General features: G+C 55.8%; 1 protein-coding gene across 2 annotated transcripts in view; it reads left to right on the top strand.

The window, feature by feature from the left end:
- Positions 1-18,715, top strand: part of LRFN5 (leucine rich repeat and fibronectin type III domain containing 5) — a 48,753-nt gene that overhangs the window by 17,141 nt on the left and 12,897 nt on the right. The gene's annotated exons all lie outside the window — the stretch shown is intronic.

The raw sequence follows: 18,715 nt of genomic DNA, 5'->3' as shown, positions 1-18,715 counted from the left end.
GAACTCACCCTTCCTGCCTGTGTAGAAGATAAGAAAATAAACCAAAAATAAACCACATCATCAAAACCAGCTCAGAGGTCCTGTCTCTAACCCACTCAAAACTTCCCACAAGTGAATTATCACAGATGAGGAGCAGTGATGTATTTTTAAAGAGGACATTGTGTGGAGGGCAAAGTGTCTCTCTCTCTCTGCTTTGATTTCTGGGCATAATTTGAAGTTAACTCAATTAGCTGCAGTAAAGTCATGCTGATTTACTCGAGGTAAGACTTTGAGGTTCCTTGTTTTGTTTCTACAAGCATTTCCCTGCACAATGCTGCTCTGCCTCCTCTTGTGAGAGGGAAACTGTGTAATTCTCCTGATATTAATTAAGATAAGAGACAATTATGGCAAAATGTATTAAAAGGGAAATAAATAAGTGTAAAACATGCCCAAACTGCAGATGACAGTCCCTGGCCTGGCAGCCCAGCAGGGGCCTCTGTGGGAGCAGCTGTGGGGCTGAGGGGGGGGTCTGGCTGTGGTGCCACTTGGATCCACCTGGGCTTGGTTTTCCTTCGCAAATGGTGCTGTTTGGGGAAGGCTCACACAGGAGGCCATGCAGGGAGCAGCTGTGCTGGGGGCACCATGAGCTGGAGTGGGGCTGTGCATGCCCAAGTGGGGCACCCCGTGGGCTCCATCTCCTCGAGTGCTGGGGGTGAGGAGATGCTGTGTGCCTGTGCTGTGTGCTGGAGCTGTGTGTGCCAAAGCTGTGTGTGCTGTGTGTGCCAGAGCTGTGTGTGCTGTGTGTGCTGTGTGTGCTGTGTGTGCCAGAGCTGTGTGTGCTGTGTGTGCTGTGTGTGCTGTGTGTGCCAGAGCTGTGTGTGCTGTGTGTGCTGTGTGTGCTGTGTGTGCTGTGTGTGCTGTGTATGCCAGAGCTGTGTGTGCCAGAGCTGTGTGTGCTGTGTGTGCTGTGTGTGCCAGAGCTGTGTGTGCTGTGTGTGCTGTGTGTGCCAGAGCTGTGTGTGCCAGAGCTGTGTGTGCTGTGTGTGCTGTGTGTGCCAGAGCTGTGTGCCAGAGCTGTGTGTGCTGTGTGTGCTGTGTGCCAGAGCTGTGTGTGCCAGAGCTGTGTGTGCTATGTGTGCTGTGTGTGCCAGAGCTGTGTGTGCTGGAGCTGTGTGTGCTGGAGCTGTGTGTGCTGTGTGTGCCAGAGCTGTGTGTGCTGGAGCTGTGTGTGCTGTGTGTGCCAGAGCTGTGTGTGCTGGAGCTGTGTGTGCTGTGTGTGCTGTGTGTGCCAGACCTGTGTGTGCTGTGTGTGCTGTGTGTGCTGTGTGTGCTGTGTGTGCTGTGTGTGCCAGAGCTGTGTGTGCTGTGTATGCCAGAGCTGTGTGTGCCAGAGCTGTGTGTGCTGTGTGTGCTGTGTGTGCCAGAGCTGTGTGTGCTGTGTGTGCTGGGTGCCAGAGCTGTGTGTGCTGTGTGTGCTGTGTGTGCCAGAGCTGAGTGCTGTGTGCTGTGTGCCAATTCTGTGTGCTGGAGCTGTGTCCTGTGGGCTGGAGCTCTGTGCTGATCCTGTGTGCTGTCTGTGGAGCTGTGTGCTGATCCCATGTGCTGACCCTGTGTGCTGATGCTGTGCCAGTGCTGCCCCTGATGCTCAGAGCAGGGCTCCTGCTGCTGCCTTGCCATGCTGGTGCTGGGCAGGGCAGCCCAAGGGCAGAGGGAAGGTGCTGACCCTGCAGGCTCCATCCCAAGCTCCATCCCAAGCTCCATTCTTGACCAGAAGGGCTGGAGGAGGCGGTGCTGGAGCTGGCAGTGCCCAGGGGGAGCTGCAGTGCTGAGCTCCCTTTGCTGAAGGGTGGAGGATTCTGGGGTCCCACATGGGCACACTGCAGGCTGCTGGCCAGCTCTGGGACTCAGAGCTGCCTCTTGGCTGGTTCAGAGCACAGCTCTGCTCCTGTGAGCCATGGGGAGGGGGTTTGGAAGTGTCCATATGGGGAAAGGTGACCAGGATCTCCCAAGATCTCTGCCTTCTCCAGGCCACGGCAGGAATGCCAGATGAAGGCTCCTCCAGCAGGGTTGCAGGCATGTAACACGATGGGCAGAGCCTGGCGTGGCCCTGAGCAGCTCCTGCACAGCTGGCCACAGCTGGATCATGGTGTGAACACTGGCTGCAGGTGTGCAGCCCCTGTGAGGCATTGCTGCAGGACCAGCCCCAGCTGTGCAGCTGGATTTTTTGGGCTGTGGGTGGCCATCTGTTGGCATCCGATTCTTGAGTTCTGTGGAATTCTTGCCATGGCAGCACGATTGATCAAATTTTGAAGCAGCAATTAAAATCTAAATTTCTTTGCCAAAGCCTTAAGTATGTCTCTTATCTGAAATGCTCAGACTCTTTGCTGAGTGAAGAACATTAGGACCAAGAGACCCATTAAATTTTCTGGCACAGACGAAGGAGATAAATCCTGCAAACTGATGGGATCGCATGTGGCAGATCTGATGGTGTCTGCTTCATGCACTGAGATGTAGAGGAGGAAAATTACCTTTCAGAATAATTTCTCAGGGCTAGAAGTTTTGAAAGTGGCTGTCTTTTCTTTTCCCAGAAATCTGTGTAAAGTGGTTTTGATCTTGTGCAGCTGAAGGGAAACCTGTTGTATTTGCTTATGTCACTTTTTCTGTTCTACAAGGTGTTGGGAGCAGAGGAGAGGACACAGTGCCACTGTGTCAGCCCTGGCCTGAGCAGTTCCCACCATCTCTGGTCAGCTGTTCACAGGCTTTTCACAACTGTCATTCTGATGTGGGTGAGGTCACCAACAGTCCTGGTTCAGCTTCTCCCCCACTAATCCATGGTCTGGATGTCCTCCACCAGTCTGGGAGCTGTGGTTCATTGATGAGAGTAGCTCAGCTCTGAGCTGTGCTCTCTAGCCAGAGCTTCCATCCCAAAAACTGCAAACACCAGAGCCAGCAGTGCCCCAGTGGCCCTGGCTGCAGGCCTTAGTAATGTGAGGTGACAGGGGGTGGAGAAGTGGCTAATTAACAGATGAAATAATGAGGCACTTGCTCGTTTGTGTCCTGGTGGCACCTTGTTCAAAGCTGAGGTTAGGGAGCACCTGCTGGGAGCCAGCAGCACTGGGCAGGGGGGCTGCAAGGATCTGCAGGGAGGGCTGCATGGGGCTGAGTTTCTGCTGCAGCTGCCCTTTGACCGCCCTCTCACAGCCCACATCCTGCCAGACCACTGAATTCCACAACCATTGGAGCTGCAGGAGCTTCCCAAGAGCCTCGAGTCCTGTCCCCAGCCCAGAGCTCTGAGTGCCACCTCCAGGAATTCCTGGGACACCTCCAGGGATGGGCACTCCCTGGGCCCCCTGTCAGTGACTGACAACCCTTTCCATGAAGAAATTCTTCCTATGCCCACAGGCTTTCATCCTTTGCTCCACTGCCCAAAAATGCATTTGCACACTGAGGGTCTTTTTTGTGCCTAAATAGCTGTCTTCTGAGATTGGTGGGAGTTTTGTAACTAATGTGCATCCTTGGGTCAGGTACCAGGAGCAGGAGGAGAGTTACACCCGAGATACAAACACAAGCCTGTTACAGGGCTGCTCCTCACAAGGCAAAGCAGGAAATACTTTGGGGTGATACAAAAGTTTTCTGTGATTATTTCTGTTTGCTATTTGCAAAGGAGTAGTGAAATGCAAACTCATGGCAGATGTTTTCTACTGCTGCAGGAGCTAAGAAAAAGGTTAAAAAGTGACAGTTTAAGTAAGGCAGTTTAAAAGTGGCAGAGCTGGATAACTGGTACCCAGGAGTATTAAAATAATTGGCCGAGGAGCTCCCTGAGACAGTAATGGTTTATTTTTAACAAATCCTGAAATGCTGAAGATGAACCAGAGGCATGGGAAAAGGCTAATGAAAATTGATAGAAAAATTAAATATGATTTGGTCTAGGGGGAATTGTGCCATCTGCTGCTCCTGGGCTGGATCCCTCTGTCACTCCCCTCCCTCACTGTTTCCACCACTGGCTCTTCCTGCAGACCTGGACAATAAAGCAGGGACATCTCCTGTCCTTCCTGTGCTGCTGGGTGTTGCTGGGACAGCACGGCCGTGCTCAGCCTCTCTCCCAGCCTGTCCTGGCACGATCGGTGGCTGATGCCGCTCCTGGAGCCTGGTTCCATGGCAGTCCCACAGCCCCTGGTGTCCCCAGCCTGGGGGTGCCAGCTGGACAGCTCTAGGATGTGACCGTGTGATGGGTGCTGACCTGTTGTCATCCTGTTGCAAAGGTTCCATAGTGAGAAAGGTTTCTCAGCGATTTCTCACAGGCATCTCCTCACAGTACTGACTCCTTCTTCTTCACAGCACGCCAACAAACTCCAAAATCTCTTCACCCACCTAACCCACTCTTTTGTAGCACTCGTCTTCTTACTGGACACAGCTGTGGCCTATTAAGGGCAGGTCTGTTCCTAATCTTTGGTGATTAGTACAGCTGCAACTCCTCAGGTGTGACACTACCTTCTGCACTATCTTTATTTTCTTATATTCTATTCCTCCACACTGACCCAGCAAATGACCAGTCCTGTCCCTGAGCGTGGGGACACCAGAGCCAGGTGGGTGTTCCTGATCCTGACTCACCAATGCCCATTCCAGGGCTGTGCATTTGGCAGGACTCTGAGGTTCTCCTGTCTCCATCCCACCCAGCACAGCTTTCCCTACACGTTTCCTTGTGCATGGAGGCCTCATTCCATCTCCAGCTGTGCCTGAGCCTGTCCTGTCCTTGGCCAGGATCCCTGGGGCAGTGCCTGGGCTTCACTTCACCTTCCTTTACTCCTGTCCTCCCCTGACTCTGCTGCTGATCCCGGTCTGCTGTCTGTCCTGCTGCCAGGCTCTGTAACATTTCCTGCAGCTTATCATTACTTTCTTCTGTTCTTATTCCCTATATCAGGAAACCATAAATATGTATTTTAGAGCCGTCAGTTTTTTCGAGCGTGTGGAGTGCTGCCTCCTGAAAAATCCCAGCAGCAGATTTTGAGCCAAAGGGAAGATTGCAAAAATAGTTTCTCCCTTATGGCGCATTGAAAGTTTCCCTTTTAGGCGAAATTGCCCAATCCTGACAGATGTATCTGAAGTTTTAAAAAATATGAGTCCCAGTATTTCACTTAAACTGTCATTCTTGGTAAAGGAAAATATTCCTTTTGGTATGGCCATTGATTTCCTTTGGATCTAAATGGGGAGTGAGGTCTGTCGGGTTCCTGCTGCAGCTCTGTGGTCAGTGAGCTCCGTACAGGTGCTGAGCAGTGGTGCAGGCTGGCTCTGTGCTCAGGCTCTGCCCTGAGCTGCAATGACAGCTGCAGGGGCTGCCCAGAGCCTGTCCCCTGCCTGTGCTGGGCTCTGAGCCCCTTCAGCACGGACATGCAGAACGTGCAGGCAGAGAGAAGGGGCTCTGCTCCTCTTTGGTGGGGACTGACCCCTGCTTCTGCCACAGCCTCCAGCTGAGAGGAGGCAGCCACTGCTCCTGCCTCACCCCCAGTGTCCCCAGAGTGCCACAGAGCAGGGCCCTGGGGTAGGGCACGTGCTGCTCCTCCTGCCTCGCTGTACCACCAGCCCGTGGGGACAGGCTGGGGACAGGGGCTGCCACTGCCCTGGCCCTGCTCCTGCTGCTCTGGGTGCTGGACACAGCCTGTGGGTGATGGTGGAAGGGCTTGGAATGTACTCTGGGTTGGGTGAGAGCCTCTGGAGGGGCTCACCTGTGGGGCAATGTCACCTCACGTCACCCTTGGGGAGCTCCCTGCTGGGACACAGTGCTCTGGTCACTCCTTGGGGAGCTCCCTGCTGGGTGCTCTGGTCACTCCTTGGGGAGCTCCCTGCTGGGGCACAGTGCTCTGGTCACTCTTGGGGAGCTCCCTGCTGGATGCTCTGGTCACTCCTTGGGGAGCTCCCTGCTGGGACACAGTGCTCTGGTCACTCTTGGGGAGCTCCCTGCTGGGGCACAGTGCTCTGGTCACCCTTGGGGAGCTCCCTGCTGGATGCTCTGGTCACTCCTTGGGGAGCTCCCTGCTGGATGCTCTGGTCACTCTTGGGGAGCTCCCTGCTGGGACACAGTGCTCTGGTCACCCTTGGGGAGCTCCCTGCTGGGTGCTCTGGTCACTCCTTGGGGAGCTCCCTGCTGGGACACAGTGCTCTGGTCACCCTTGGGGAGCTCCCTGCTGGGTGCTCTGGTCACCCTTGGGGAGCTCCCTGCTGGGTGCTCTGGTCACCCTTGGGGAGCTCCCTGCTGGGGCACAGTGCTCTGGTCACTCTTGGGGAGCTCCCTGCTGGGACACAGTGCTCTGGTCACTCCTTGGGGAGCTCCCTGCTGGGGCACAGTGCTCTGGTCACCCTTGGGGAGCTCCCTGCTGGGGCACAGTGCTCTGGTCACTCCTTAGGGAGCTCCCTGCTGGGTGCTCTGGTCACCCTTGGGGAGCTCCCTGCTGGGTGCTCTGGTCACCCTTGGGGAGCTCCCTGCTGGGTGCTCTGGTCACTCTTGGGGAGCTCCCTGCTGGGGCACAGTGCTCTGGTCACTCCTTGGGGAGCTCCCTGCTGGGTGCTCTGGTCACTCCTTGGGGAGCTCCCTGCTGGGTGCTCTGGTCACTCCTTGGGGAGCTCCCTGCTGGATGCTCTGGTCACTCCTTGGGGAGCTCCCTGCTGGATGCTCTGGTCACTCTTGGGGAGCTCCCTGCTGGGACACAGGGTGCTCTGGCACCATGCTGTGGGACACTGGGGGCTGCAGCAGCAGCAGCAGCTTTGGGGTGCCTGGTTTCTGCTGGGCTCCCTCTCTGGGCTGGTCTCAGCTTTAGCCTTGGTCTTCTAAGTGTTCCACAGCATGCCAGGGGCCACACAGCCAGTGCCTGTCCTGCCAGGCTGGATTGCCTGGCTTTCCAGACGACATAACTCGGTGGATTAATTAGATAGTGAAGTGCTAATAGCGATTGAAAAGAGATGTGCTTGCTGTGTGCCCCGAGTTTGGATTTATTACTACTACTTTCTGTATGGCCTATTAATTTTTGATGACTTTAGATAAATTGCATTCAGCCCGAAATAAATTAAAATAAGTGCATATAAATCATGTTCTATTCTTGGTTTCTGCAAAACAAATTTCCATTTCATCTCTTGTTGTCCTTCCTTTATTACATGTATCCTGCCGGCGCGTGTCACCCGTTATTGTGATGGAAATGTTTTATCTCCTTGAGATTCCTGGGGTTTGCCTTTGAAGTGTCAGGGCTGCTGTAGACATGGCACATCTTAGATCATCTCAGTAGCTAATTTGGCCACATCTGTTTGATTTACCAGTTAACAAGCCAGACCTAAATACTAAATAGGTGTTCTTCCATGAGAGCGATCTACAGTTTGTACCCAGCACTCCTTGACATTAAATTAAACTTTAGAACTCAAAATCCAGCTTGTTTTATGACTCACATCCTCAAGTGATGTTCAGGCAAGTGTAGAGACAACCCTAATAAACGCCTGGTTTTAGATAGTGTTTAATTTACTATATGTTTATGTAAGGGTACAGTGACTAAGAACAGAATTGGCTCAGTTAATGCTGTGACGATTGCAGGATATCATTACGCAGATAATCAATGTCCATCTGGAGTAAATCATTGTTAGTTTACTTTTTATTTAATTTGGTGGGCCATGCAGAAGCAAGGCCATGGAAGAAATAAGTTATTTTTACAGCGCTTGATAAAACCTGTGGACTGTTGAGGCTCGGAAATCTGCTTATGGTTAATCCCCATTTTCTCTGCTGTGTTGTGCTGCAGTGTCACCCTTCACAGTGCTGGCTCCTCCGCTTCTGATTGCCCCCACTTAAACCGTGTGTGTTTGGTGGGCATGCTGGGTTTGCCCACAGTGCCCTGGCCAGTGCCTGGCTCCCCCTTCACCCTCATCCCTCTCCCAGTGCCCACTGAGGAATGAGAGTGTTGCTGCTTTAAAAGGGTGGCATTTGTAGGCAGAGGAAACCTTAAGAACAATTTTATTCACAGACTCACAGAATCCCAGAATGATTTGGTTGGGAAGGGGCCCTTAAAGTCCATCTTGTTCCATGCCTCTGGCATGGGCAAGGACACTTTCCACTCCACTAGCTTGCTCCAAGTCCTGCCCAATCTTGCCTTGAACACTTCTGGGGATGAGGCATCAATTACCTAATTTTTCCATTTTTATGTATTTATCACAGCAATAAGTTAGAAACAGCCAGTGCGGGGTATGCTGTGCTGCTGTGGGGAGGTGTCAGGATGCAGAGTCCCAGGGAGTTGTGTACCCACCTGTGTGTCCTGGGGCCTGTGTGCTCACCATTTCTGGAGTCCCTCTCCTGTGCCCCCCTGGCTCCCCTCAGCCCCTCTGGTGTGGTCAGCACTGGAGGGAAGGGATGGCATCCCAGGGACAGGAACAGAGTGGAGAGGTGGCAGTGGGTGAGGCTCAGCACCACTGAGCCTCACGGTGACCCTCTAGCTGTCACTGCTCCGTGAGCATGGAAGGTCACAGCCAGGAGAGAGTGAGCAGGGACAGTGAGCAGGGACAGACAGTGTGCAGGTGAGAGTGAGCAGGGACAGTGTGCAGGTGAGAGTGTGCAGAGACAGTGTGCAGGTGAGAGTGTGCAGATGAGAGTGAGCAGGGACAGTGTGCAGGGACAGTGAGCAGGGACAGTGTGCAGGGACTGTGCAGGTGAAAGTGTGCAGGGACAGTGTGCAGGTGAGAGTGAGCAGAGACAGTGTGCAGGGACAGTGTGCAGAGACAGTGAACAGGAACAGTGTGCAGGTGAGAGTGAGCAGGGACAGTGTGCAGGGACAGTGTGCAGGGACAGTGAGCAGGGACAGTGTGCAGGTGAGAGTGAGCAGGGACAGTGTGCAGGTGAGAGTGTGCAGAGACAGTGAGCAGGGACAGTGTGCAGGGACAGTGTGCAGGGACAGTGTGCAGGGACAGTGTGCAGGGAGAGTGTGCAGAGACAGTGAACAGGGACAGTGTGCAGGTGAGAGTGAGCAGGGACAGTGTGCAGGGACAGTGTGCAGAGACAGTGAACAGGGACAGTGTGCAGGTGAGAGTGAGCAGGGACAGTGTGCAGGTGAGAGTGTGCAGGGACAATGTGCAGAGACAGTGAGCAGGGACAGTGTGCAGGGACAGTGAGCAGGGACAGTGTGCAGGTGAGAGTGAGCAGGGACAGTGTGCAGGGACAGTGTGGAGGGACAGTGTGCAGGTGAGAGTGAGCAGGGACAGTGTGCAGGGACAGTGTGCAGGGACAGTGTGCAGGTGAGAGTGAGCAGGGACAGTGTGCAGGGACAGTGTGCAGGGACAGTGAGCAGGTGAGAGTGAGCAGGGACAGTGTGCAGGGACAGTGTGCAGGGACAGTGAGCAGGTGAGAGTGAGCAGGGACAGTGTGCAGGGACAGTGTGCAGGGACAGTGAGCAGGGACAGTGTGCAGGGACAGTGTGCAGGTGAGAGTGTGCAGGGACAGTGTGCAGGGACAGTGTACAGGGACAGTGTGCAGGGACAGTGAGCAGGTGAGAGTGTGCAGGGACAGTGTGCAGGGACAGTGTACAGGGACAGTGTGCAGGGACAGTGTGCAGGGACAGTGTGCAGGGACAGTGTGCAGAGACAGTGAGCAGGGACAGTGAGCAGGGACAGTGTGCAGGGACAGTGAGCAGGGACAGTGTGCAGGGACAGTGTGCAGGTGAGAGTGTGCAGGGACAGTGTGCAGGGACAGTGTACAGGGACAGTGTGCAGGGACAGTGAGCAGGTGAGAGCAGCCTGTGCCAGGACAGGAGTGGCTGTGAGGCTGGCATGACTGGCACAGCTGGCACAGCTGGCGCTGCTGGTGTCCTGCAGCAGTTAGCAGCAGTCTGGGTGTGCGCCCTGAGCTCGGTGCACCCTCTGCTCATGGGAGGACATGGCTGGTGCCCTGCCACCCATGTGCCCTGGGAGCTCTGCCAGGGCAGCCTGCAGAGTGCCAGGGACTGCACTGGGGTAGTGCTGACCCTGAGGAGCCTCTTCCCCCACCCCAGTGCTCTCCACGTGTCTGTCTGAGCAAGAGCTGTGGCTGGAGGGTGTGGGTTGTGTTGCAGGGCCACCATGGCTTCCTCACCTTCCCACAGCACCTGGGAATGCATGGCTGTGGAACAGAGGGATAGAGGCGAGAAAATCCCTTCACAGCCCTTCCCTTGTGTTGTGTTTCGATGTTGCAAAAGCAGTTTTTAAAATGCCACAATACCCCAATTCAATACAAATGTTTTGGTAAGTTAAAAGCTACCTTGTTTAAACAATTATTCATGTAGGCCTGCTCCTGTTTGGAAGCTGCATGGCTGATGCTGATGTTGGTGCCAGTGCTTGGCATATCTGTGTAATATTTGGTACAGGAACTCCTCAGGAGCTGGAAAGCTTTGTACAGAATCATGGAATGGTTTGGGTGGAGAGACCTTGAGTGCCCTGGTGTTCTGGCCTTAAACCACAATGTGTATGTACCACAACACCTGAGATGCTCTTCAGGGACATCCCCCTGTGCAGAGCTCTGGCCCTGACTCCTGCACTGCACAGGGGCTGTGGGTGCAGGGTGCTGGGTTCAGGGGATGGTGTTAGAAGCTCTTGGATGGCCCTGGCAGCGCTGGCTGGGGTTTGGGAGGGGGCTGCAGCCGGGCTGGGAGCTCTTGGGTGCAGGCAGTGGGGCTTTGCTGCCTTCCCTGTGCTGCATACCACTGCAGGGATGATTCCTGGGGGCTGGAGGAAAGGAAGAGGATGGAATTCCTGATTCAGTGCTGGGCTCAGTGCTGGGCTCAGTGCTGGGCTCAGTGCTGGATTCAGTGCTGGGCTCAGTGCTGGGCTCAGTGCTGGGCTCAGTGCTGGGCTCAGTGCTGGGTTCAGGGCCTGGTTCAGTGCTGGGTTCAGTGCTGGGTTCAGTGCTGGGCTCAGTGCTGGGCTCAGTGCTGGGTTCAGTGCTGGGTTCAGGGCCTGGTTCAGTGCTGGGCTCAGTGCTGGGCTCAGGGCCTGGTTCAGTGCTGGGCTCAGGGCCTGGTTCAGTGCTGGGTTCAGTGCTGGGCTCAGTGCTGGGCTCAGGGCCTGGTTCAGTGCTGGGTTCAGGGCCTGGTTCAGTGCTGGGCTCAGTGCTGGGCTCAGGGCCTGGTTCAGTGCTGGGTTCAGGGCCTGGTTCAGTGCTGGGCTCAGTGCTGGGTTCAGTGCTGGGTTCAGGGCCTGGTTCAGTGCTGGGTTCAGTGCCGGGCTCAGGGCCTGGTTCAGTGCTGGGCTCAGTGCTGGGCTCAGTGCTGGGCTCAGCGCTGGGCTCAGTGCTGGGTTCAGTGCTGGGCTCAGTGCTGGGCTCAGGGCCTGGTTCAGTGCTGGGCTCAGTGCTGGGCTCAGTGCTGGGCTCAGGGCCTGGTTCAGTGCTGGGCTCAGTGCTGGGCTCAGTGCTGGGCTCAGGGCCTGGTTCAGTGCTGGGTTCAGTGCTGGGCTCAGTGCTGGGCTCAGTGCTGGGTTCAGTGCTGGGTTCAGTGCTGGATTCAGTGCTGGGCTCAGTGCTGGGCTCAGTGCTGGGTTCAGTGCTGGGCTCAGTGCTGGGTTCAGGGCCTGGTTCAGTGCTGGGCTCAGGGCCTGGTTCAGTGCTGGGCTCAGTGCTGGGTTCAGTGCTGGGCTCAGTGCTGGGTTCAGGGCCTGGTTCAGTGCTGGGCTCAGGGCCTGGTTCAGTGCTGGGCTCAGTGCTGGGTTCAGTGCTGGGCTCAGGGCCCTGTCCCCATCCCTGGAGCAGCAGCAGCAGGTGCCCCCATCCTGGGTGTTTCCTCACGCACAGCTATTAATACCTCACCGAGCTGCAGTCGTGCTCTGCTCTGCTGCTTGACTCATCCCCTGGATCACTCTGGGCTCTGTCTGAGGTACCAGAGCCTTGGTGAGCTGCCTGCACTGCAGCCCTGCAGTGAGGGAGCCCCTGTGCTCTGGTCCCTCACCCTTTGCCCCTTTGCCTTGGGGCATGGCATGCCAGGAGCCCTCAGGTGTGGCTGTGAGGCTGTGCCAGCAGCAGGTGGGCAGGAGCAGTGCTGGAAGGTGCAGGGGCAGTGCTGAGGGTGCAGGAGCAGTGCTGGAAGGTGCAGGAGCAGTGCTGAGGGTGCAGGAGCAGTGCTGGAAGGTGCAGGGGCAGTGCTGAGGGTGCAGGGGCAGTGCTGAGGGTGCAGGAGCAGTGCTGAGGGTGCAGGAGCAGTGCTGGAAGGTGCAGGGGCAGTGCTGAGGGTGCAGGAGCAGTGCTGAGGGTGCAGGGACAGTGCTGAGGGTGCAGGAGCAGTGCTGAGGGTGCAGGGGCAGTGCTGGAAGGTGCAGGAGCAGTGCTGAGGGTGCAGGAGCAGTGCTGAGGGTGCAGGGGCAGTGCTGAGGATGCAGGAGCAGTGCTGGAAGGTGCAGGGGCAGTGCTGAGGGTGCAGGAGCCATGCTGAGGGTGCAGGGACAGTGCTGAGGGTGCAGGGACAGTGCTGAGGGTGCAGGAGCAGTGCTGAGGGTGCAGGGGCAGCGCTGAGGGTGCAGGGGCAGCGCTGAGGGTGCTGGAGCAGTGCTGAGGGTGCAGGAGCAGTGCTGAGGTTGCAGGGGCAGTGCTGAGGGTGCCGAAGCAGTTCTGGAGGGTGCAGGAGCAGTGCTGAGGGTGCAGGAGCAGTTCTGGAGGGTGCAGGAGCAGTGCTGGAAAGTGCAGGGGCAGTGCTGAGGGTGCAGGGGCAGTGCTGGAAAGTGCAGGGGCAGTGCTGAGGGTGCAGGGGCAGTGCTGAGGGTGCAGGAGCCATGCTGAGGGTGCAGGAGCAGTGCTGAGGGTGCAGGAGCCATGCTGAGGGTGCAGGAGCAGTGCTGGAGGGTGCAGGAGCAGTGCTGAGGGTGCAGGAGCCATGCTGAGGGTGCAGGAGCAGTGCTGGAGGGTGCTGGAGCAGCGCTGAGGGTGCTGGAGGACACTGGCAGGGTGCTGCAGGTGCTCCCCACCCTGTCTGCCACTGTCAGTGCTGACAGGCAGCAGTGCTGGCAGTGCTGTGTGCTCAGAGCAGCTCCCTGGGACACCTGTGGGGCACGGCAGGGAGCAGAATGAGGAGGGAGAAGACTGAAATCCCTGGGAATGCCATGTCTGCAGCCCTGGCTGTGCTGAGCCCAGGGTCCCTGTGCCAGGGTCACCGTCCCAGGGTCACTGTGCCAGGGTCACTGTGGCAGGGGTCACTGTCCTAGGGGTCCCTATGCCAGGGTCACTGTGCCAGCAGCCAGCAGTGCTGGAGGCAGGGCCAGGCCCAGGCTGGTGCTGGCACTCTCTGCCCTGAGTGCAGCCATCCTGCCCCTGCCCATCCCTCCTGGGAAGGCTCCAGCATCCCTGTGAAGAGGCAGGACACGGAGTGCTGTGTCAGCAGCAGTGAAGGGACAATGCCCAGAATGTGCTCATGTCCCTGCTGGAAACACTCTGGCTGTGACATGTGCACTGCTGCAGGAACCCTGTGGGGCTTTTACCTCTCTGAGCACTTGGCATTGTTAGTGCTGTCTGCTGCAGACAATGTGGAGCAATTCTAAAATAAAGTGCTTTAAAAAAAGGATATTTTATTTTTCTCCTTGATTTCTGAACTTTATGGCCATGTTTTTAAGCTGTGTATTGCAAGGGCAAGTGCTGAAGCTGTTGTGTAGAAGACAGGGGAAACCCAGCACAAATCCAGAGATGGAGCTTTTGAGGAAGCAGCATACATTATGTCAGGAGAGGCATTGCCCCTGTATGAGCTGGCAGCGCTGCCCCTGGCCTTCACTTTGGGCCCCTTGCTCCTGCCTCTGAGATCCCCGGGGTCTGGGGGGTTTGTGGCTGTTGGAAGCCCTTTAACTAGGACCAGGGTACAGGATTCCCCAGTCTCATGGCTCCCCGTGGGGATTCACCTCTCCAGTCCTATAGCAAGGGTCAAACGTGGTGGCCTTGTGGTGCTGGCTGGGGCTCCTGGCTGGTGCTCCTGGCCAGCTCAGCACTGGGTGGCTAGCACAGCCCCCAAAGCAAACCTCTGGGTGAGTTTCTGTGATTCAAATGGGTGGTTTTTTTTCTCAGGAACTTTGTTTCCAATTCATCAAAGCCTCCGACCTGTTTACAAACCACTGACCTTGGTGAAACTGAAGCTCCTTGTTCTCCATTTCACTGGTCCCAGCAGCTGCAATGCCACAGATCCCAGAATCTCCTTTTACATTCCACATTCTGGCATGGCTGGGGGTGCCTGTGGTGGCTGGTGCTGTGATTTCCCTTCCTCCATCCCCAGCAGATGAACATCATCACCTTCCAGACTATTTTTTCCTCCATCACGAAACTGAATTTGCAGAGACTCTGAGAATCCTGGGTGGATTCCTTCCCACCCATCCTTCTGGAGGGGTGGGGAGGGCAGCCAGGAGCTCTGCAGTGGCCTCAGCAGTGACAGATGATGTCTGAGGCAGGCCCTGAGCTGGCAGCGGCTCAGCAGCTCCCAGAGTGCACGCTGGGCATCCCTGGCATGCTGGCCATGCAAGCAGGAATTGGATGTTGTTTGCTAATTAATGGCTGTCTTATGGATTCTTCTGCTCCCATGTGTTGTGTGATCCACGATGTGTAAATGACCCTTTGGAGCACTGGCAGATGCTGCACTTCATGTCCCAAAGAGGAGGAGGCAAAGCCCCCAGCATGCAGCACCTTGGGCACAAGGAGCCATCACATGATGTGGCATTTCAGTCCTGGATTCCTTGGATCCATTCCAGGCAGGAATTTCCAATTCATTAGCACTTCCCCTGACCTCTGGGTGCTGCTAGAACAGGTGGGCAGCTGTCCCCACAGCCTGCAGCTGACTGGGTGCCAGGCTGTGCCTGCTGCTCACTCTGGCAGTGCTGCTGGGGGCTCAGAACAGCTGTGCCCACCGGGCTGGGCTTACTCTGCCCATTCCCAGCACCTGTCACAGGGTTGTGGTGGCACTCTGCCCTCAGGAGGTGCTGGCCAGAGGGTCTGTGTGTGCCCAGGATGCACCAGAGGCTGTTGGGGCATCCCCCAGGAGCGGGTGGCTCCTCTGGAAGCGATGGAGATCCTCTAGTGGGTCTCACAGAGCCTTGTGTGATGCTGGAGCTGGAGAGTGACCCTACACCCTGCCCGTGTGTGGGCTTGGTCCCAGGCCAGCTCAGGGCTCCTCCTCTGTGCAGGGATGGCTGTTCTGCAGCTGCCAGGGCTGGGGCTGGCATGAGCCTGGCATCCGTGGAGAGGGAGCTGGGCTGGATGGAATGGAATGGGGTTTGTGTTCCATGGATGGGCTGGAATGGAATGGAATGGGGTCTGTGTTCCATGGATGGGCTGGATGGAATGGGATGGGGTCTGTATTCCATGGATGGGCTGGATGGAATGGGATGGGGTCTGTGTTCCATGGATGGGCTGGAATGGAATGGGGTCTGTGTTCCATGGATGGACTGGATGGAATGGGGTCTGTGTTCCATGGATGGGCTGGAATGGGACAGAATGGAATGGAATGGAATGGAATGGAATGGGGTCTGTGTTCCATGGATGGGCTGGAATGGAATGGAATGGAATGGAATGGAATGGGGTCTGTGTTCCATGGATGGGCTGGAATGGAATGGGGGTCTGTGTTCCAGAGCTGGAATGGAACGGAATGGGGTCTGTGTTCCATGGATGGGCTGGAATGGAATGGAATGGAATGCAATGGAATGGAATGGAATGGAATGGAATGGAATGGAATGGGGTCTGTGTTCCATGGATGGGCTGGAATGGAATGGAATGGAATGGAATGGAATGGAGGTGTGTGTTCCAGGGCTGGGATGGGATGGAATGGAATGGAACAGAGCTCTGTGTTCCAGAGCTGGGATGGGATGGGCTGGGCTGGAATGGAGGTGTGTGTTCCATGGATTGGCTGGAATGGAATGGAGGTGTGTGTTCCAGGGCTGGGCTGTGGGTGGTGTGAAGGCGAGGAGACCTGTGGGACACACTTGGCAGGGGAAGGACCATGGGAGTGTCACCCAGTGTGTGGGGATGTCCCACCTGAGAGTGGCCAGGGGAAGGTGGACAGGGGTGGCAGTGCTGGAGGGGTCCCTGCCTCCATGACCCTGGCCCTGCCCAACACTGTCAGGCCTGCTCCATACCTGAGAAATGGGGGAGGAAAAGCCTTCCTCTGCTCAGAGACAGGAGCAGAGTCTGGGGACTCCAGTCTGTCCCCTCCAGCTGATGGGGGAACAGTGGGGGGCTCCCAGCCCCTGCAGTGTGCTGGGGCTCACAGGTTCCTGGTGGGGGAACAGTGGGGGCTCACAGGTTCCTGGTGGGGGAACAGTGGGGGGCTCCCAGCCCCTGTAGTGTGCTGGGGCTCACAGGTTCCTGGTGGGGGAACAGTGGGGGGCTCCCAGCCCCTGCAGTGTGCTGGGGCTCACAGGTTCCTGGTGGGGGAACAGTGGGGGGCTCCCAGCTCCCACAGTGTGCTGGTGCTCACAGGTTCCTGGTGGGGGAACAGTGGGGGCTCACAGGTTCCTGGTGGGGGAACAGTGGGGGGCTCCCAGCCCCTGTAGTGTGCTGGGGCTCACAGGTTCCTGGCTCTTTGGAGACACAGTTCCCACTCTGTGTGGCCATGCAGCCCACAGCAACTCCAACTTAAGTTTCATAGACAGATGAGTAACTCAAAATGATCAAATGTAGCAACAGAATGGACGTAAAGAGCAGTATATGTGAGAGGCTTTTTTTGTGAATCACAGATGTCACATGAAGAGCTTCACTACCCTTGTCCTGTTGCAGGAGTAAATGAGCAGTGCCCACCTTCCCAGGAAGCTGGCATTTGTTTTATGTATGAAGGCAGTTTCCTTTCTGTTCTGTTATCTTTCAAGCAAGTAATGAGAATCACATATTGCTTTAATTAGTCAAAAAGGTGTTTTCTGCAATGAGCTCTCAGCCATGTCAGCGCTGCTATCTCTATAAAATTATCTGTGTGGGGGATGAGGTGTGCTGGGAGAGGAGGGCACACCTGTCCAGGCTGACTTTCAGCAGGTGTGGTTTTTGATGGCTGTCCTCCTAAGCCACCAGCTCCTGCAGTTGGTGTCTAGAATGTCTCAGTGGTGGGGCACTGAGCACTCTGGCAGGAAATGCTCTGTGGTTTTCAGCAAGGAGGTGAAACGTTTCCCTGCAGCAAGGGATGATGCCCACGGGGAGGATGGGCTGTCCCCATCCCTGCTCAGCTTGGGGCACCAGCTGCCTCATGCAGATCCAGGTGTGGCTTTGCTGTTTCCATCAGCTGAGGCATCCAGATGCCAAATCCTCACTGGTCCTCGTTGCAGTCAGGGCTGGTGGGTGCTCAGCACTCTGATCACCAGCACCTCTCCATCAGCAGCCCAGGCTCTGGGGGCTCAGTCCCTCCTCCTGGTTCAGTGTCACTGGCAGGTGTACGTGGGGTGCACTCACCTCCCTGCCCAGGTCTCTAGGAGGGTCACAGGAGAGGACTGTCCCTCAACCCAGGTCATGGGGCACAGTGCTGGCAGCTGGCCTTGCCAGGGGGCTGCTTGTGCCCCATTTACTGCAGCCCTTTGAGCCTGATGTTCACTGATGGCATTGCATCCAGCCCTTGCCATATGCTGGGCATTTGACCTGAGGATATTGGCAGACACAATATCCAAAACTCTCTTAGCATCCAAAAAACCCACCTCTGCTAGGTAACTTTGTGGTAACCTTGTCATCCCAGCTGTTGTTTAAGTCATTTCACCTTGTAATGGTATTTCCAAACTCATGAACTCGCTGATTTGGGTTCAAGCCTGTGTTAGTCTTGGGTAGCTGTAGCAGTGGACTTGGCTGGATCCAGGCACACGAGTTTAATCATAGCCATGAATCTCAACTGGCAGCCTTAGGTCAGCAAATTTAATGAGCATGGTGTCCCCAGCCAAGGCTGTGCAGGGACCCCGTGGCTGTGCTGCAGGTGCCCTGAGCTGCTGAGCCTGCTCCCATTCCCATCTAGTCCTTACCAGATGTACATTAAAGGAGCAAAGTCCACCTGGACAGGACAGGTGACAGTCCCTGGCCATGAAGTGCAGCTGCTGGTTTGGGAGGTGGCTGGTGGGTGACACCAGTGGGGTCTGGGGGCTGCAGCATGCAGTGTCCTTCAGTGCTTGGCATTGCCATTCTCCTCCAGGTCCTTGTCACCTGCAGGGCCACCCTGATTTGCAGTGCTGTCATGAAAGTGAGTGCACGGAGCATACCTGAATGCTGCCATGGCACTTTGCTTTCTGCTGCAAGTCATGGCAGCAAGAATGGTGCTGGTTGTGCTGGTTTGGGAGCAGCTCCCAGCACTGCCCACAGCAGCACACTCTGCTTTGGACCACAGCAGCAGGCTTTTGTTTTTCCAATGGGAACTCAAAAGCTGCAGTAGTCCTGAATACTTGCAGTCCCCAGAAGTATCAGGAAAAAGTACATTGATTGTGCTGAAGAGCAGGTTTAGGGCTGGTATTTTCACTAATCATTTTGTTGCCTATGCTTGCACGGCACCACAGATTTGGTTTGGTTTAAGAATGGGCTGGATAACAGGAGCAATAGTTGTTGTTCTGACGTTAAATGTCTTTAAATATCAATGACGATTCAAGGGCTCCGGTTCTGGCTAGCTGTGAAACTGTGTTTCAGCTGAGCTTCATTAATGCATCTCTGGGGTGGTAATGGGTCTGAGTAATCTGATCTGAGCACGTATAACTGTGCCAGTCCCAAAGGGAGCTGAGTGCTTCAGTCTCAGCGTGGAGCCCCTCTGAGCCCTGCTCACAATGGCTCAACTCC

Source organism: Molothrus ater, chromosome 6 (assembly GCF_012460135.2).
Source record: "Molothrus ater isolate BHLD 08-10-18 breed brown headed cowbird chromosome 6, BPBGC_Mater_1.1, whole genome shotgun sequence".
In the NCBI taxonomy this organism is placed as follows: domain Eukaryota; kingdom Metazoa; phylum Chordata; class Aves; order Passeriformes; family Icteridae; genus Molothrus; species Molothrus ater.
This window is presented reverse-complemented; position numbering and strand designations above follow the sequence as displayed.